Source organism: Lepisma saccharinum, chromosome 29 (assembly GCF_977018435.1).
Source record: "Lepisma saccharinum chromosome 29, izLepSacc3.1, whole genome shotgun sequence".
Taxonomy (NCBI): domain Eukaryota; kingdom Metazoa; phylum Arthropoda; class Insecta; order Zygentoma; family Lepismatidae; genus Lepisma; species Lepisma saccharinum.
In genome coordinates, this window is record NC_139257.1 from 24,675,494 (window position 1) to 24,691,612 (window position 16,119).

Below are 16,119 nucleotides of genomic sequence, written 5' to 3' on the forward strand. Positions count from 1 at the left end.
GTATATACTCCAATTCAAAGAGATGGGTTTATCTTTTCAACTATCAAGTCAAGAGCACTGATGAAACATTTCACACTAAGAAAGATTATAAGTTGTAAAAGTAATTAGCAATACGATATTGGGCTATATGTAAATGTAAAAGTTTAACATTATTACAAATTTTGGGTACTAATGGGTACTTGGGTAGTTTATTATATGTATTTCGGTAGCACAACTTTATGGTTGTATTCAAATATCTATTTAGTGCACTTGTTTACTTAGGAAACAGGATATTCTGTGTTTCAGTTCAGGAAAATAAATAAAAAGTTATAATTTTCGGTGAGTAAATGCTGATTTTCAATATGAAATCTTCAGTGACTTTGGGGCACCACTAACAATCATTTTTTTCTGAAATAGTTAGGGTTAATTAAATGTATAATAACACAGCTTTTCACACTACAGGCATCTTAATTTTTTGAAAAAAATATTGCCCTATATTTTCACTTCACCTTAATATACACATCATATTTTGTCTATATGTGTGTGTGTGTGTGTGTGTGTGTGTGTGTGTATGTGCATACACACATGTATTTACACATATACGTTTTGTAATCCTACTCTTCATTTCAGGGTACTGAAAATACCACAGAAGATCTGGTTATCTAAAATATTCATCAGGGATGACTAATATGCCGGTTCGCTTTTGAATACGATTTTGACATTATTTAATTAGACCAATAAATAATTGAAAAACATATACTAAAGAATAATAAGACAAGTTTAAATCAACCTCATACTTAAACTCCATTACGTGTTATACTATAGAGATATTCATAAGTAAACTTGTACTGATCCAACATTATCAAATATTGTAAATTCTAATGTGTTACTTTCAGATGAGAAAGAGTATTATGATAAAGTGAGTATTGTAAGACACAGTACATTCTAAGTGTGAACATGGAACAGTATGTACAGCAAAATATTAAATATTTATTAAGGAAATAAATTATTTTGAATGGTCTCTGAATACCGGAATTCAAAAACAAGGTTCCTTCTTAGTAAGTTAAGAGTAAGCTTCTAGCATAAGAAACTGTATAACCTCTTAGAGCTGACTGAAAAAAAACTTCGAAAAGTGTTGGTGGGGTATTCTGGGAAGGTGTTCTTAATGATGAACATGACATTGATGGCGATGTTGCCTAACACTGATGATAGGCCGACACGTCATAACAGTCCATATACAAAGAATTGTAATATTTCTTCAAAATGATTGTTAATAAAATTGTACCAAGTTTGATTCCGTTAGTAATTATTAGTTACTGTAAGACATGTTGGACGATATGCTTATTTCGTCGGTAGCATCAATGTATCAATGGTATGCTAGAGGAATCTATGTAAAAATTTATTATTTTTGAAATATTAAGCAGAAGATTTATTTTTAGAAAAGCAAAATATTATTTTTAAAGGGGTTATATAATCAGTTAGATTATACTACTCCTTAATGTTGCTAAGAATGTATATGTATAGCAGAAAATTATTTCAAATAAGATCTGGAAACAATTGGTTTGTTCGTAATTGAAGACAGTGAGCTTCGTGTCTTAAACGTTCCTTCATAAACATTTTTTTCATCCGTGCAAAACTGCATAAGCTAAAGTTAATACCTGTGTTTATATAGTAAAAAAAATGCATTAATGGTCTGTTCACCATAGGCTGTCACTAGTATTTTTCCTCACCGTGTATATTCCTAGGTGAGCTATTTGTACAGTTTTGTTTGAATATTACATTAATTCACAGCAAATCCGTTGCAAATTCCCAACGAAAATAAATATAGAAAAAGTTAAATACATAGCAAATATGCAAAACCCGACATGACTAGCAAACAAACAAGAGCTGATATAGTTGAGGTTGACAAATTGATAAAATGGCGTTGCTAGTACAGGAGGAGTTGGTGGTTTGCTTACCGCTTCCCTTTGCTTTTTAGCATGTGGTTCACAGCTTTTCTGAATGAACGCCAAATGCTGGCAAATATGTCAAAATATAGGACTGACTATTCGAAGAAAATCCCACTCCTTTACTGTTACGTGTTAATTGCATAACTGGGCTTAGAAAAGTCCTTGTAAGCGCTTCCTTCACCAAAAATGGTAGTCACAGGGCACTGACAGGATCACAACCTTGTGCATGTGCAACGACTCCTGTAAAAGGTTCTGCGATGAATCAGTGACAAACCTGCTCAGTTGTCCCTAAATTGATATGCCATCTAAATACCTAATATTTTCAACAAATTACCATCTCTATCATTGCTATTTTTTGTAAAGATTATAATACACAGTGGGCACACATCAATTAAGTATACTAGTGATAAATATTGCACGCAAGAATGGTTTAAAATATAATTTACTACATCGAAACGTTACATGTGTTCTTTCTTGCAGAAAATCAGTTTGATATAAATGAATCTACAAATTGACTAACAGCAAATAACGTATTATTGTTGACTAGAAGTCAAGACTAAAAAATGCTTTACATATAACACTTGTTTCAAAGAAGTTGATACAGTACATATGTATTGTAATCGTAATTTCACTTCCATTTAATTTAAAATATACAAGAAATTGAAAATCCAAAACATTCTCAAATTTTTGTTTCAGCTAGTGAATCGTACGAGTAAGATATTTTATTTACACTACCTCTCAACTGCTATTTTCTGTGCTATCCGTACATGTAATTGCTAAATCTGTAGAAAATATCATTATAAGTTACAATTTTGGTAAACTATTTTTCAATATTTTTTTTCTACCATCATAAAATGTACAGATTTAAGGATTAGGTCCATGCTGGTAATACGAATCGTGCTTAAAAAACTGTGGCAGGTATAAGCTCTGCTCTACACTTGTCACCCGCAATAGTAGCTGGTATTTTTTTTACGAACGCTGTAACACCAATGAGTCAATTAGTAATTTTTCCAGCTTCATTGTAATATTTTTTTATTAAACAAATATTTTGGGTAATATGATTTAAGCAGAGATATTTTCGAAATTTTGGTACTTCTTCTGGCATTTTTAATGCATATTTTGCTTTTCTGCGACATATACTTTCTGTATCCAATAATTTATTTAATTTTCTGTGAAAGTCATATGTATTATTCACATTTGATTAGCGGAACATTATTTTCATGTTTCCTATAACCTGCTTATAACCACTGTTTATATATCACCTCCGAAATAACTCGATATTACGTACTACTGTCTGGTGTGAAACAGTTGCTTTAAAACTTGACTTAAGTTTTCGGTACATTTCATTACAAGATGTTTCCGTATGCAGCTGCTCCCAAAATAAAAAAAGTTAGTTAATTGAACTGCATGAAATAGATTGGGGAAGAATCATTAAATTAATGAGAATTATCTTTGGAGAAATGCTGAATCTAAATATTATAAAACTATCTCTTCCAAGAACAATTATTTTCTTCTTAAGTACGTTTATATTTAAACTATATATGTGTAACTTATCCATAATTAACCAGTTTCCCGCTAGTGTCTGCATCTAGTTAACATAGTGTGTGTGTAGTGTGTTTGGTACTATTACTGGGACGGGAAATGATGAGCCCCCCTCAGGCAGATTTGGCTACACATAAAACTAACTCAAGATGTGCATATGAGCTTATTGCTCAAGTGTGGTACTCTGTCTAACCCAAGATTTTTGTAAAAATGCCCTCGGGAATTTCCCGTGAAATGAAGAGCCCCCTCAGATTGATTTGCCTACACTTACAAAAGCCACATCTGTGAGATTGTTGTCCATAAGCTTGTCAGAAATATGCCCCTCTTGATATTTTTTTTGGCTACACCTAAAACTAAGCCAAGATGCTCATAAAACCCACACCCACCCACACACACCCACACACACACATACACACACACATACACACACACACATGTTTACTTCTGGTTTATTTCTCTTGCATCATGTTGTGCAACAAATTATTACCCAATATTATGCAACAAATTATAAGGAAAGAGCTCTTGCTCTTAATCTTACAAAGATTAATTTAAAAAAATCATAAACTTGAAGTAAATAAGGAAATAATAATCAAATTTGTCGTACGTGCAGGTGATCAAAAGAAAGTCGCCCTCTTGTGACACTGTAGATATTCTCTCGTGTGTGTGTGTGTGTGTGTGTGTTTGTATATATATATAGACACACATTGTCATGGGATGGCGAACAATCCAAAGTTTAACTCAAGAACACTGACCCAGCGACAATAACAAAATTCCTCAGGCTAGAGATAATCCAGCTTGCAACTACAGAATTGCTCTTCCTGATCGAGAGAGGGAAGTAGTGGCACGGTAGGTTGCAAGCTCGTCAGAAACACAGCACGAGGCGAATCGGATAAGTAACCCGGTTCTTTGGAAACATCAAGAGGGTGCAAAGGTTCCCGTGGCCGCCGTTCAGTTGCTGACAAAACGGCTCCATGGAACTTGCGCCGGTGTAACTTCCGCCGACAAGAAAAACTGCGGAAACACCGTGATGAATGGCGAAGTTGCGCCGAAGACTCATTGTTGCCAACCTGAAATCGTATACCCCAAATCGTCGAATGCGATCATATTTGTTGCTTATATTTCCAAGTTACGTACCTTAGAAATCTTAATTGTTAACATAATTTCGTTGCATAACATTGATCATTAGTGATTCGACAATTACAGAAAGTACATTACATTCTACCTTATACAGAAAGTACATTATGAAACATATCACAAACATTATCCAACTCTTTCAACATACCCCAAGCTTCGAAGGCATCTCCTCAAGTCCTCTGATTTTTCATAATCCTGTAGAATGTTCCTTATCCTTTGATGAAAACTGACGGCACAATTTCATCTCTTTCCTCGAACTCCTCCTAACTAAATGTCCTTTAGTAAAGTCGTCTGATGGCATGCATCTTTTTTCAACTTACCAAGCAAAATAAAAAAGGTAGGCTGTCTCCTACCAATGGAAGAATTTAATTTTCGATGCCATTCCTTAACACTGTTGTTAGTTCTGTGGCGTTGTTTGTGGCAATTCGACAGAGAATTTTTTTGTTTGTCAAGCCATGTATCAACTAAATAATCGTTGAACTGTGTAATCTTGTGGTTTTGCGGCGAATCCTCCATGATTGCAACGAACCCAGCATCGACATCAGTAACTGGGAGATATGCCTATGGAGCGCACATCTTGACATGTCGTCTAATATCTTCGTTCTCTGTGTACTCTCCGCTTACACCCACTCTCTGAACTGTCCCCCACAGCGCTTGGTTCAGGTGGAAATTACATCCCTTTATATCCACTGCAGGCCAAGCATCCTGTGCTGCGGAAAATGCTGCAGATTCAAACTCCATCATTATGATCTTGGGATTAAACCCCGGACACCACTCTTTGCTAAATTAAAAGGTCTTGCATAAGTGCAACCTTTCGTATCTGGCAGAAGAGCGTACACTGCTGGTATAACACAAGTCACCTCGTCAGTACTCCCTGCATCTACGTGAATAGTGTACAACTGAGTGAACTGTTTTGAAGAACTGTCGAAAGTTCCGCCGTCAAAGGCACAAATGGTATTTTCCATAAAATTCCTTACGTCCTCTGTAACAAACATGAGAATTCTGGAGCCACCAATGGAATCAACCAGCAGAAAACTTCATTTGTTCTTCCGGGATGAAAATGTCCTCTGCCTTCTCGGGTTCATGCCTGACACCCAGAGAGGCTTTCAGTAGCTTCTTCAAGCCCGACTTTACCGACGAATGCAGGGGAAGTTCGGTAACCATTTCGTAACTGCTTTCATTTCTTGCGAGAACACTTCTGGAACAGGTACACCTACATCTTCCGGTACTCTCTTCCTACAAACAGTCAGTGCCTTCCTTACTTCAGCTGCTGCTATATTTGGTACATAGGTATGGTCCTTCTGCAAAATAATTTTTTCTCCATTTGTTGATATTGTCGCCGAACAACCCCTCTTCTCGATCAGGCAGGCCTGAAATAACATAAAAAATGCTTTTATGATGTACGGTTTCTATTAATTAATTATTAATTATATTAATTACAACTAAACAAGAAAAAGATTATTATTACAATTTTTAAAGAGATTTACCCATAGCCATGATGAGAAGAACAAGTAAAGGAGTGTAAGTGTGATTGGCAACACTTAACGCAAAATCCATCCCGGCGCAAATTCTACGTGGCGCAAATTCCACCGGCGCAAAATCCCCGCACCCGACACAACCGACGCCTGCTATTCGGGTTGGTTGCCTTGCTCGTGCCGTGGTCGTCACCAGAGTCCGAGACGTCAGAGGGGTTGCTGCCCGATTAGGTGAGTCTGCTTTGCTCGTCCGCCTTCCTTACCTCTTCACCGAGTCAAGGAGGGCTACCCACAACCTTTAAAAACCAGCTGAACATTGTTTTACTGCTACGTCCCTAAGTAACATCCTTCGTATATCGTCTAACTATTGGCACACAACAAAAAATTATCCCGTTCGCCCTTCCGCAAAGATTTTTACATATTTCCCCCTGTTAGGAAAATATTGAAAATTAAATCAATTCAGATTTGAAGATTTGAAGTTCGCCTTCTTTTAGAAGAAGTGAATGTCTTTCTATGTAAAATTATCTCCACTTTCTTAACTTTCTTGTCTCGTTTTACATTAAAATACATCGTTTCAGTTTGACTGAATTTTCCTGCCTTTTTAAATACTTTTTTATGGATGTTGCATGTCACTATTATGGAGATTTGCGAAAGTACTCTTCTAATGTTTATGTGAACATTGATGTGTTCTTTACATAGAGAGAGCTTGTGCTGCACTTAATTCCCATTTCCACTTTCTTTTCGTACTTCGCTCTAAGTAAAGTTGTACAATACCCGATGCACCACCCTGGATAAGGAATGCATTGTAGTTGCAAAAATATGCAGAAATAACATGAAAGGTATCTAACAATATTATTTCTTCGTTTTCTTTAATAGTAATCGTGGATATTTTGGACTTAGGTAAGTTGTAACATATTTCTTCTTTTAAGATGTACTTGTTAATGTTGATTAGTTTCTTTAATATTCTAATTTCAGATATTAAAATTAGTGAGATATGAAATGTGATTTAACGGGAGAGGGAGGGACGCTATGGAAAGGCCCCAAACAAACCTAAACGTCAATGGAAACAGAGGTAGATTTGTGCAAGGTTATTAAAATTCCATAAGGTTGAGTCGTTTCCTTGTGTATTCAAAAATGCATACAATATGATGACGTAAAGTTGGCTCATATGAACATAACGTACGTAAATTCATATGGGAATGTTGCTGTTGTTGTTGAGTTGCTGTTTTAAGTCCACTTTATGCACAGATTCGGAATCATTTGTTGCAAAATGAAGCAATAATTGGTGAATATATAACAGCGGGACAGTGAACCCTGTCAAAAATTATAATATCTTCTGAACGGTAAATAAGATACAAAAATGTTCAAGTTCACTACATGGAAATTCATAGGTCGAATCGAATGTTTGTGTATCGAAAATGCATTGTTTTCACAGGTGTTTCAATCCAAAAAAGGTCTCCCACTTGACAATAAGACGCCATAACTGCTGTATCGTGGATAGAAATAACAAAGCATATATTTTATTTTATTTCAGACATTAAAACCTACAGCGGATGTACGGAATTTTGTAGTAAGTAAATATTGATTTGTAGCTTCAACATCTTGTTAAGTACATTGTTATGTCATCTGCTTTACCCGAACAGTCGCAATGTTTATTCTTGTGTTAACATTGTATATTGCATAGTTCATATTTAACATAGTAATCATGTTGTTTGCTGTCGCGAGTGCTTATTATTCTTATTACCGATAATCCAGAAAGAGTCTTGAGTCAGATATTCCATCAACTATATACTTAACATCTTTCAACCTACGGCATTTGAGTAAGATATATTGGGTAATTCTATCTACATAGGTAGGTATGACTTGTGTGGTTCGATATGGTGTATAGTTGTCTATAGGGTACTAATACGCTGGGATTGGTGTATTTAAGTTAGGTTATATCTCTTGTGTCAATAATCTGCATCTCAGAACTACAAATACTAAATTTGGTTGACATCTAGGAATTCAGAGCAAAACATTAAGTCGTAAGACATAACAATAGATCAAAAGTGACTTGTCTGCATTTCGGAAATTAACTAATGCAAACGTCTAACATTTTTCGAAATATACGTAGCATAATTTATGTCGCACAAATTATTTCCATTAGCCTATCCATCTGTCTAGTGCAGTGAAATAATAGAGAGTTAACAAGTGATCTACTTTTAATAAGGCGATATCTACGAAACTACTTTGGTTAGAACCTGGTGAGTTGTGAGACCAACGAACTATCAGCTTGATGGGATATGCATATTCTCACACGCGATTTTCTGATTCCTCTATTAGTTTGCAGCCCTTGTGACACGTACTGATTCCTCGAAAACGTACACAGAATGAGGAACTACGTGTTTGTTTCTGATTAGTACCAGTGGTGAACAAACAGTAGCTCTATATTGTCCTTATATTATGTGATTGTAAATGTTACATAATTTTGTACAAATCAATGTATCCTCTTAGATCGTCACTGACATTCATAGAGCATGAATTGTGCGCTTCCTACACATTCTTCCACATAGATAGAGACGTCAGGTATTATCGAGACATAAATAAATCAACATCTTTACAACATGACGTTATGAAAAGAACTATCTTTCAAACGGCGTAATTTCGTACAGATTTTGGCATATTCTAATGTGCCCTGCAAAATCCGTGGCGAGTGACAACACGAAAATTATACGTAAGGAACACTTTGTTCTTTATAAATGTACTGATGGAATACCAAAGAAATTCTAAAATATTAGGGGGGAGCAAATACATCAGCATATTAGTGACGAAGTTACCCCAGGAAATGGGGTAACTTCGTCATCTCTGCTTACGTTCCTAGCAGGTCGAAATTACCCCCCTGAAGAGCTAAGATTGTCGGTCACGCTTCCGCGACCGTTTCTCCCTTTCCGATCAGTCGTAAACCCTCCTGCACCTGATCGGAGGTATAGTTCTGATATTTCCGACCACAAACTACCCTCGTATATGTTCTTGGCATTGTGCACGAGAAATTGCTGCAAACAGCGCCAAAGCACAATGCACTTGTTGCACACAACACACTTCCTCCCTTGATGTCCGCTCCACAACTGCACGTGTGTGGCTTCACACGCCCTTTGTTCCACCAGCATGTTGATTGATTGATTTGATTGATTTAGTTTTATTTTACTTCGCGTTTTAAGCCTCTTGGCTAATTTGCGAAGATGGGGATGAGTGATGAAATGATGAAATTGATGAATGGACATTCACAAACAACCAAGCCCGACCGGGATTCGAACCAGGGACCCTTGGCGTCGCAGCGCGATGTGCTAACCACTCGGCCACAGGGTCGGGCTCCACCAGCATGTGACTCCTTCTAACATCTATCGGTCTCATCAGAAAGTTACCCTCCAAGACGAAGTTATCCCGTTTGACGGCATTTATTGAAATGAATGAGAGTTCGAAGAAAATGAAATAGCCGTACAAAACTTGTGATCTTTGGAAGATTATCATCTTTTTATTGTCTTTCTATTCCAAGACAAAAACAATTGGTATTTAATGGGAGACATTGTCCAGACTAGGTGACATTTACAGCACCTAACAAGGGGGCTTTAGTGAATACGAAAATATGTGACAAGAATCTGAAAACGATAGGTGCCCAAGATTGTGGTCATGGAAAATGGCGACCGACATTTAACACAATTTATCTCGAATTTGATTAATCAGATTTCGATCTTTGAAACAAATGTGGAAAGATAAAACTTTCATTTTAATTAAAAATTACCTTCTTGAATAATCAGAACTTACCTGCCTCAATTTTCATCTCGATCATCAATTATGGAGCCTCATTTTGGGCTAAATCCCTTAGAAAGATAACATGTGCAGGAGCTCTACGGTCATCAAAAAGAGAGGTAATCAATTCTGAGAGCCACGAAAGCCTTTGGAACTAATCCAAAGCTAGCTCTGCTAATCATAACAGACCTTCTACCAATAGATTATCAAGTTAACCTGACTGAATTATATTGAATTAACAGGAAATTTCTTCCCAGAAATAAGAAAAGCTACATCAACCGGAATGGAATGAGTTAAAGAGGGGTTGGAGGCTCTATCAAATTTAATCCTAATATATAGGAATATATAATGCAAGCAAACTTTCAACGAATGTCAATCCAGCCGGTGGAGTTTTTAGAAAACACAATTAATCCCATAACTCCATTCTGTAGAGCAAATAAACCACCTCTCATAATGAATTTGTGCAACTTCTTTTATATCACGATAGTATAACACATTTCGGAAAATGATATAAAAAATAATGCCTTAAGATTCAAAACAGTGGCCTTTATCTACTAAATGGAGGATATAAATTCTATGATGGCCATTGTGGACAGTCATCTACATCTTCAAGGACGCTGAATTAAATAGGACCAGCTAAAATGTTTAGTTTTTATTATTCTTGTGTGTGAAAATATATTATTGTATTCAGTGGTGTACAAGTGCTGTTGGGGAATTTTCTCTCTTGGGTATGAGGGTAGGAAACTCTATTATACATGCATAATATGCAAATTTCTAGGTAGGAATCTGTTGGATTAAGTAGTCTAGAAAGCAAAACAATGGCTAATATGAGTACGAGGAGTCCAATATTTATCTATCTGCAGTGTAGATTTGCTTGCTATAATGTATATAAATTGGCTCCTTGCGTCTAAATATCATCTATGCGATTGACAAAAACTGCATTATGTTTCTTAGAAATTCAATGTTAAAATGAACGCAGTGTACAACAATTTTCCAAGAGGAAAAGTAGGAGTGTATTCATAAGTCGAGCCATTAATTAAATAATAAATATTTTTATTTTATTTTACGTTTGTATTAACTGTCAAAAAATATTCAAAAATACGTCAATGGATAAAGTTTCAAAATGCAGAAGCGTTATGTGAATATGTCGAACAACTTTAATTTTAGACGGACTTATTATGGTTGTGCGGTTTGTGAAACACCGTAAAACCTTATATCAAATTCTCATGTTCTATGTTTCCTCTAGATAGGCAATCTAAGCGCAGTAAGTAAACTTTCAGTCGTAGTTTTGATATTCTGGTAATATATTTTATTGTGAATTTTCCCATCGTTTTCTATAAGAGTTTAATTGATGAAATACATATATCGAAGATGCGTTGGAGCAAATGAAAGAAATAATTTCCCCTAAATAAGTGTGGAAGCAAACTCATCAAGAGGAAGTTGATGCAAAGTTATGCGCTAATAAATATGTGAATTTTAGTGGAACCACAAAGCCACAACGACGCCAAGAGAGATTAATTAGATACTAAATTCCAAAACTTTTTTTACAATTTATTTGATTTTATGATTTACGATTTAGTTTTACTTATTGTACCTAGTTTATAAGTTTAACAATTTTAATAACATTTTTTGTTTTCATTATGTCATATTTACGACATATAATCAAGTTATTTATTATATGAAGTTTTGTGTTTCAAGTTGTGTATTTAATTAGGAGTTTTAGGCCTGAATCCTTTTCATAAAACATTCTCAAATTTAGAAACATTTTAGTTGTTACTTGTTTACTCTCAAAAAGGCTTATTTTGTTAAGATCTGTCATGAAAGTACGGAAAAATTCATTAAGAATTGCGTTTGTTCCATTGTAATACGTCAAGTAGTTCTCAAGTAATTGTAACCTGTAGTTGACGCTTGAAACAAACATTCTTACAAGTTGATTCGCATGTCGTAACTTGCATATCCCCATTTTGACGCCATTCGTGTATCGTAACAAACATGTTACTCTTCTGCATACTATGCGTTGTCCTTAGGAAAGTTGTTACGTTCCAACAACTGCGGCTTACAATAAAGGGTGTTGTTTGTACATGAGTAAGTTTTGACAAATTATCTAAAAGGTTTTCCGATACATCTTTCTGAGTTAACAAATATTTGTTAATTAAAAAGTATAAATTTTAAACATTCCGCCATCAGTTACATACATTAACATCTTTCAAATTGATTTTTAATTGGCGTTCATTCATTTACGTATATACATATATACATATATATATATATACATATATATATATATGTATATATATATATATATACCTATTATAATGTATTATGGTGGTCCAAATTATTTAGTAAAAGGCTGAAGTAGCTCAAAAAATTCTCTCAGGAAATATTCCCAAGTTATTGTGAAAAAACGAAGTAATTTAAAACATTTTTACACACAGGTTATTTTTATTCTCTAGTGCCGACTAACTTCATGAATTCTTGGAGCTCGCACTTAAATAAACATCTCTACGACGCCACATGTCTTAATTCTAAAATCCCAGCATGAGCATGGGTGTTATTCGTGACTGTCCCTTCATTAATTTCATCATATCATCACCCATCGTCATCTTCCATCCCCCTCGACGTCTGCAGATCACAGGTGAAGTGGACAATCCGAAGTTAGCGAAGCAAATCACAGAAGAAAGTTTCCAATTCCATCAGAAGCAAATTTAATGACTTATGTTCCTTAATGTGCAGCTCTTAATTAAGATGTACAACTTAATTATATAAAAGTGTATATTGGGGCGGCCTAACCTCCAAATATTGTTTGTTTGAAGATAAATTTGGAATGTTTTTAAATATCCATGTGAAGAGAAGAAACTCGTGTATTTGTGGACCGCTCTAATACATATATGTATACATATACATACATTAATACACACACACATATATACACACACCTACTCACTAAAGTTGAGACTAAATATACAGACAATAAGTTGATTAGGCATATGGGTAGGACCAAATGAATGGTAGTTGCAGTTTTATGCATTGAACACAGGACAAGTTTGGAGCTTAAAAAAGAAATAATAAACACTAGAATGACAAATCATTTTTGTAATGAATCTCAAATTGTTTTGTATCATAGAATGCCTGGTCCATTAACCAAAGTTGTAATGTTTTAAACATTTCAGGGAACTCATGTTATGCAGTCACTAGGACCTTTGTCTGTGGGTGACGGCATGCTGACACGAAGGTGTGAAAAAATCGATTATCATCTTGACATTCTCGGTGCGACAAAAGAAGCACACACAGAAGTGTACTGAATCAAGACATGAAGTATATAATTTTATTTCGAAAGTTCGTTGGCGCTTATATGTTCTTGTGAACCTAACCGAACAATTTGAAATTCATCACATATTTCGTATCACAACCTGCAGCTTTACATGCAAGTAGTAGGTACCTACAACAATCGGCAGGCGCACTTCTCTGTACCGTGGCAAGGATCCTACCAATAAATTTCTAGAGACGATCGTACAACTCTTGAGACTATTAACTCACACTGTATGTGGACATTCCAATTACACCACCTACACCATAAGAGCAACAAAACTAAAAGAGAGATCGAGAAACACGAGAAATTTGTTTCTCGGATAATGCCTATTGAGTATACTATCTTAACCACAACACAGTAGTGGAGCTCTCGGCGCAATAAGTGCCATTTCCAGATTCGAAACTCAGAACAGATCCCTGTGTTCATCTACGATCTTGAAGGGTATGATGCCTGTTTCATCATCAATGAACGTGGATGAGATGAAAATCTCGTTGATCATCTTACACGCAACCAGGAAAAATACATTTCGTTGAGGAATTTGATGTACATCAAGGGAAGTCGTCCAATAAAATCCGATCATTCGATCTATACAATTTCCAATCGCAAAGCTTAGCCAAAATCACAGACCAACTTGCAGATGGAGATCTTTACGCGACCAACATTGGCAATATTTTGACAACGAAAACCCATTCTTGTTAAGACGCCCTATAGTATATGGACGATTTAGCCAACTTCAGCATCACCGCTTTTTCCACGAGAATCATTAACATCCGGCTTACGGATAGGGATTGCTCTGAGGAGAATTATCAACAATCTAAAAATGTTCCAAAAAACCTTCAACTTTAACACCATGAGTGACTACCACAATCTCCACCTAAAGCTGGATGTGACGCTGTTGGCTTCTGTAGTCATAGCAAGCAATACTAAAGATCAGTCGACCTGAATTGGATGTTCTCACTAACATCGACCATTTACTTTTCAAATAGATAGCTATTTTAGTTGATATTGTTCAATATCCTTTGCGTTTTGTCAAAGCAAACAAGTAAACGGCTAACGAATATGATCCCAGTAAGCACACTTCTTACATAGCATACTAGGACATGAACAATGCGACTTCACAATACTAAACCCACTAATGGTTCTTGCTGGATGACGTGGGAATATCGTAATAACAAAGAGAGTTTCAAGTGCTACCATGAGAGGCGGAGTTATGTGGAAGTGTACTTGTTATGTTCTTCAGAGGCTCACAATATCCACGATAGCTCCTGTTCTTGAGTCATCCCCCGAAGCTCGTATTTGTAATTGACGATTATGTATTTGAGGCGACGGCAAATTATGCAGCACCCTACAGAATCCTCTAATTTTACTTGCGACACAGTTCGAAACTCAAACATGTTCATCACGTTTTAAATTTTAGACAGTGCAAGTAGTTCAAGCCTCACCTCAGCCCAAAGAGCAGGTCGTCACTTGGATATTGTTCCAAATAATGTGAAGCGATTTTCCACAACCGATATCACTTGTTGTTTCCTTTCTGCTGGCGATACTGCTCTTTTCCTTTCTCTGTTGGGAAGGAGAAAACTAAGATCACTTTCGATTCCAAATATCATCGTCTGCTCATAATCAGTATGCGCTACAAGACAGGAAGGCGGTAAACGGGTTGTTATTTGATCATGATGTTCATTCTTGAGTAGTGATTACCCGTTGACATTTCACAACTAATAATGATATTTTTGTGACGGATAACGTCAACACAGCAGTAATTGTACCGCACTCCGCACATTGGCGAGTATAGATTGCATTTATTTGCATGTAAAGATTACCCAATACAGTGACATCATTTCCAACACTTATTGTACCCAAGTCACATTACTCTCATGGTGCGTTTCCCGTGGATACAATTTTAAACTTAATGCACTCTATTTTATATTGTTTAAATACGGTTTAGAGTATATGCAAGGGAGACAATGTGAGATTATAGTTTCAACAATTTTAACAATTTTTTTTTGTTGCAGATACGAAACCAAGGAAGTAGCAAGGAGTGGAGTAAGTTATCATGTTTCCTTTCATTATTCCTAGAATAAAATTACTACTTATTTATTATCATAAAGTCGGTATATACGTCCATGTGTGTGTGGTGGGAGGGGTGTACACGCGTGTGTGTGAGAGGGAAGGATAGGAAAAGAGAGTGGAGAGGGAGTGAGCAAATGAAGGAGAGAAAAAGATAATAATTATTGCCATACATCCTACAAATTCTTCTTCTTTCGAGGCAGGTTAAAGGATGATGTAGATGGAAAAAAGTACTTTATTCAGTGCATAATCATAATGTTCTTCCAATGTGTGGAAAATTCGAGTTTCTTTCAAGTAAATCTTATGCGCAGATAGGTTAATGTGGACTCGATCTACAGATTAAAGAAAGAACCAAAACACTACGTGCCTCCACGTATATCAAACCAAGAACTACTTGATTTCAAAGCGACGACGCTGACACTACTCCCTCAGGAAGGCCTTCCTAAAAACTTGAGTTTGACTCTAACTGTATAGTGATTAATAGAGCTGTGATGAAATTTTAAATTACGTAATTATTCTGACTTTTTGCATATTAGGCAGTCCAGTCGTTGAATTGAGGCATTACACTGAAGCCCAAAGCTAAATTAATATTTGGTCAAGACAATAGACAATATCAATGTGGTAACTAACTTCTAATTATCTGGAATGCCTGGCATTGCCACTGACTATAATTCTTTATTACGTGGCTTATATAATTATAATTTTGGGCCATCCTAGAATTAATTTTCTCCAGTTAGCACTACCCCGAAACATTTCAAGATCATTTCTACTCGAAGACAGAGGAAACTTTAGAAATACTTGGGTCATTCCACGTCAATTCATCCAGGCCATGTCACCCACCATCCTCGATTTTGATGAAATTCGGTATGCTTATAGA

General features: G+C 35.9%; 1 long non-coding RNA gene across 1 annotated transcript in view; it reads left to right on the forward strand.

The window, feature by feature from the left end:
* The first annotated feature begins 852 nt into the window (after nt 1-852).
* Nucleotides 853-16,119, forward strand: part of LOC145981225 (uncharacterized) — a 32,345-nt gene continuing 17,078 nt past the window's right edge. Inside the window, exons 1-6 of the long non-coding RNA XR_014440939.1 lie at nt 853-898; nt 2,625-2,640; nt 6,956-6,979; nt 7,614-7,649; nt 11,112-11,129; nt 15,188-15,218. This is a non-coding gene — a long non-coding RNA (uncharacterized LOC145981225). The remainder of the gene's footprint in view (nt 899-2,624; nt 2,641-6,955; nt 6,980-7,613; nt 7,650-11,111; nt 11,130-15,187; nt 15,219-16,119) is intronic.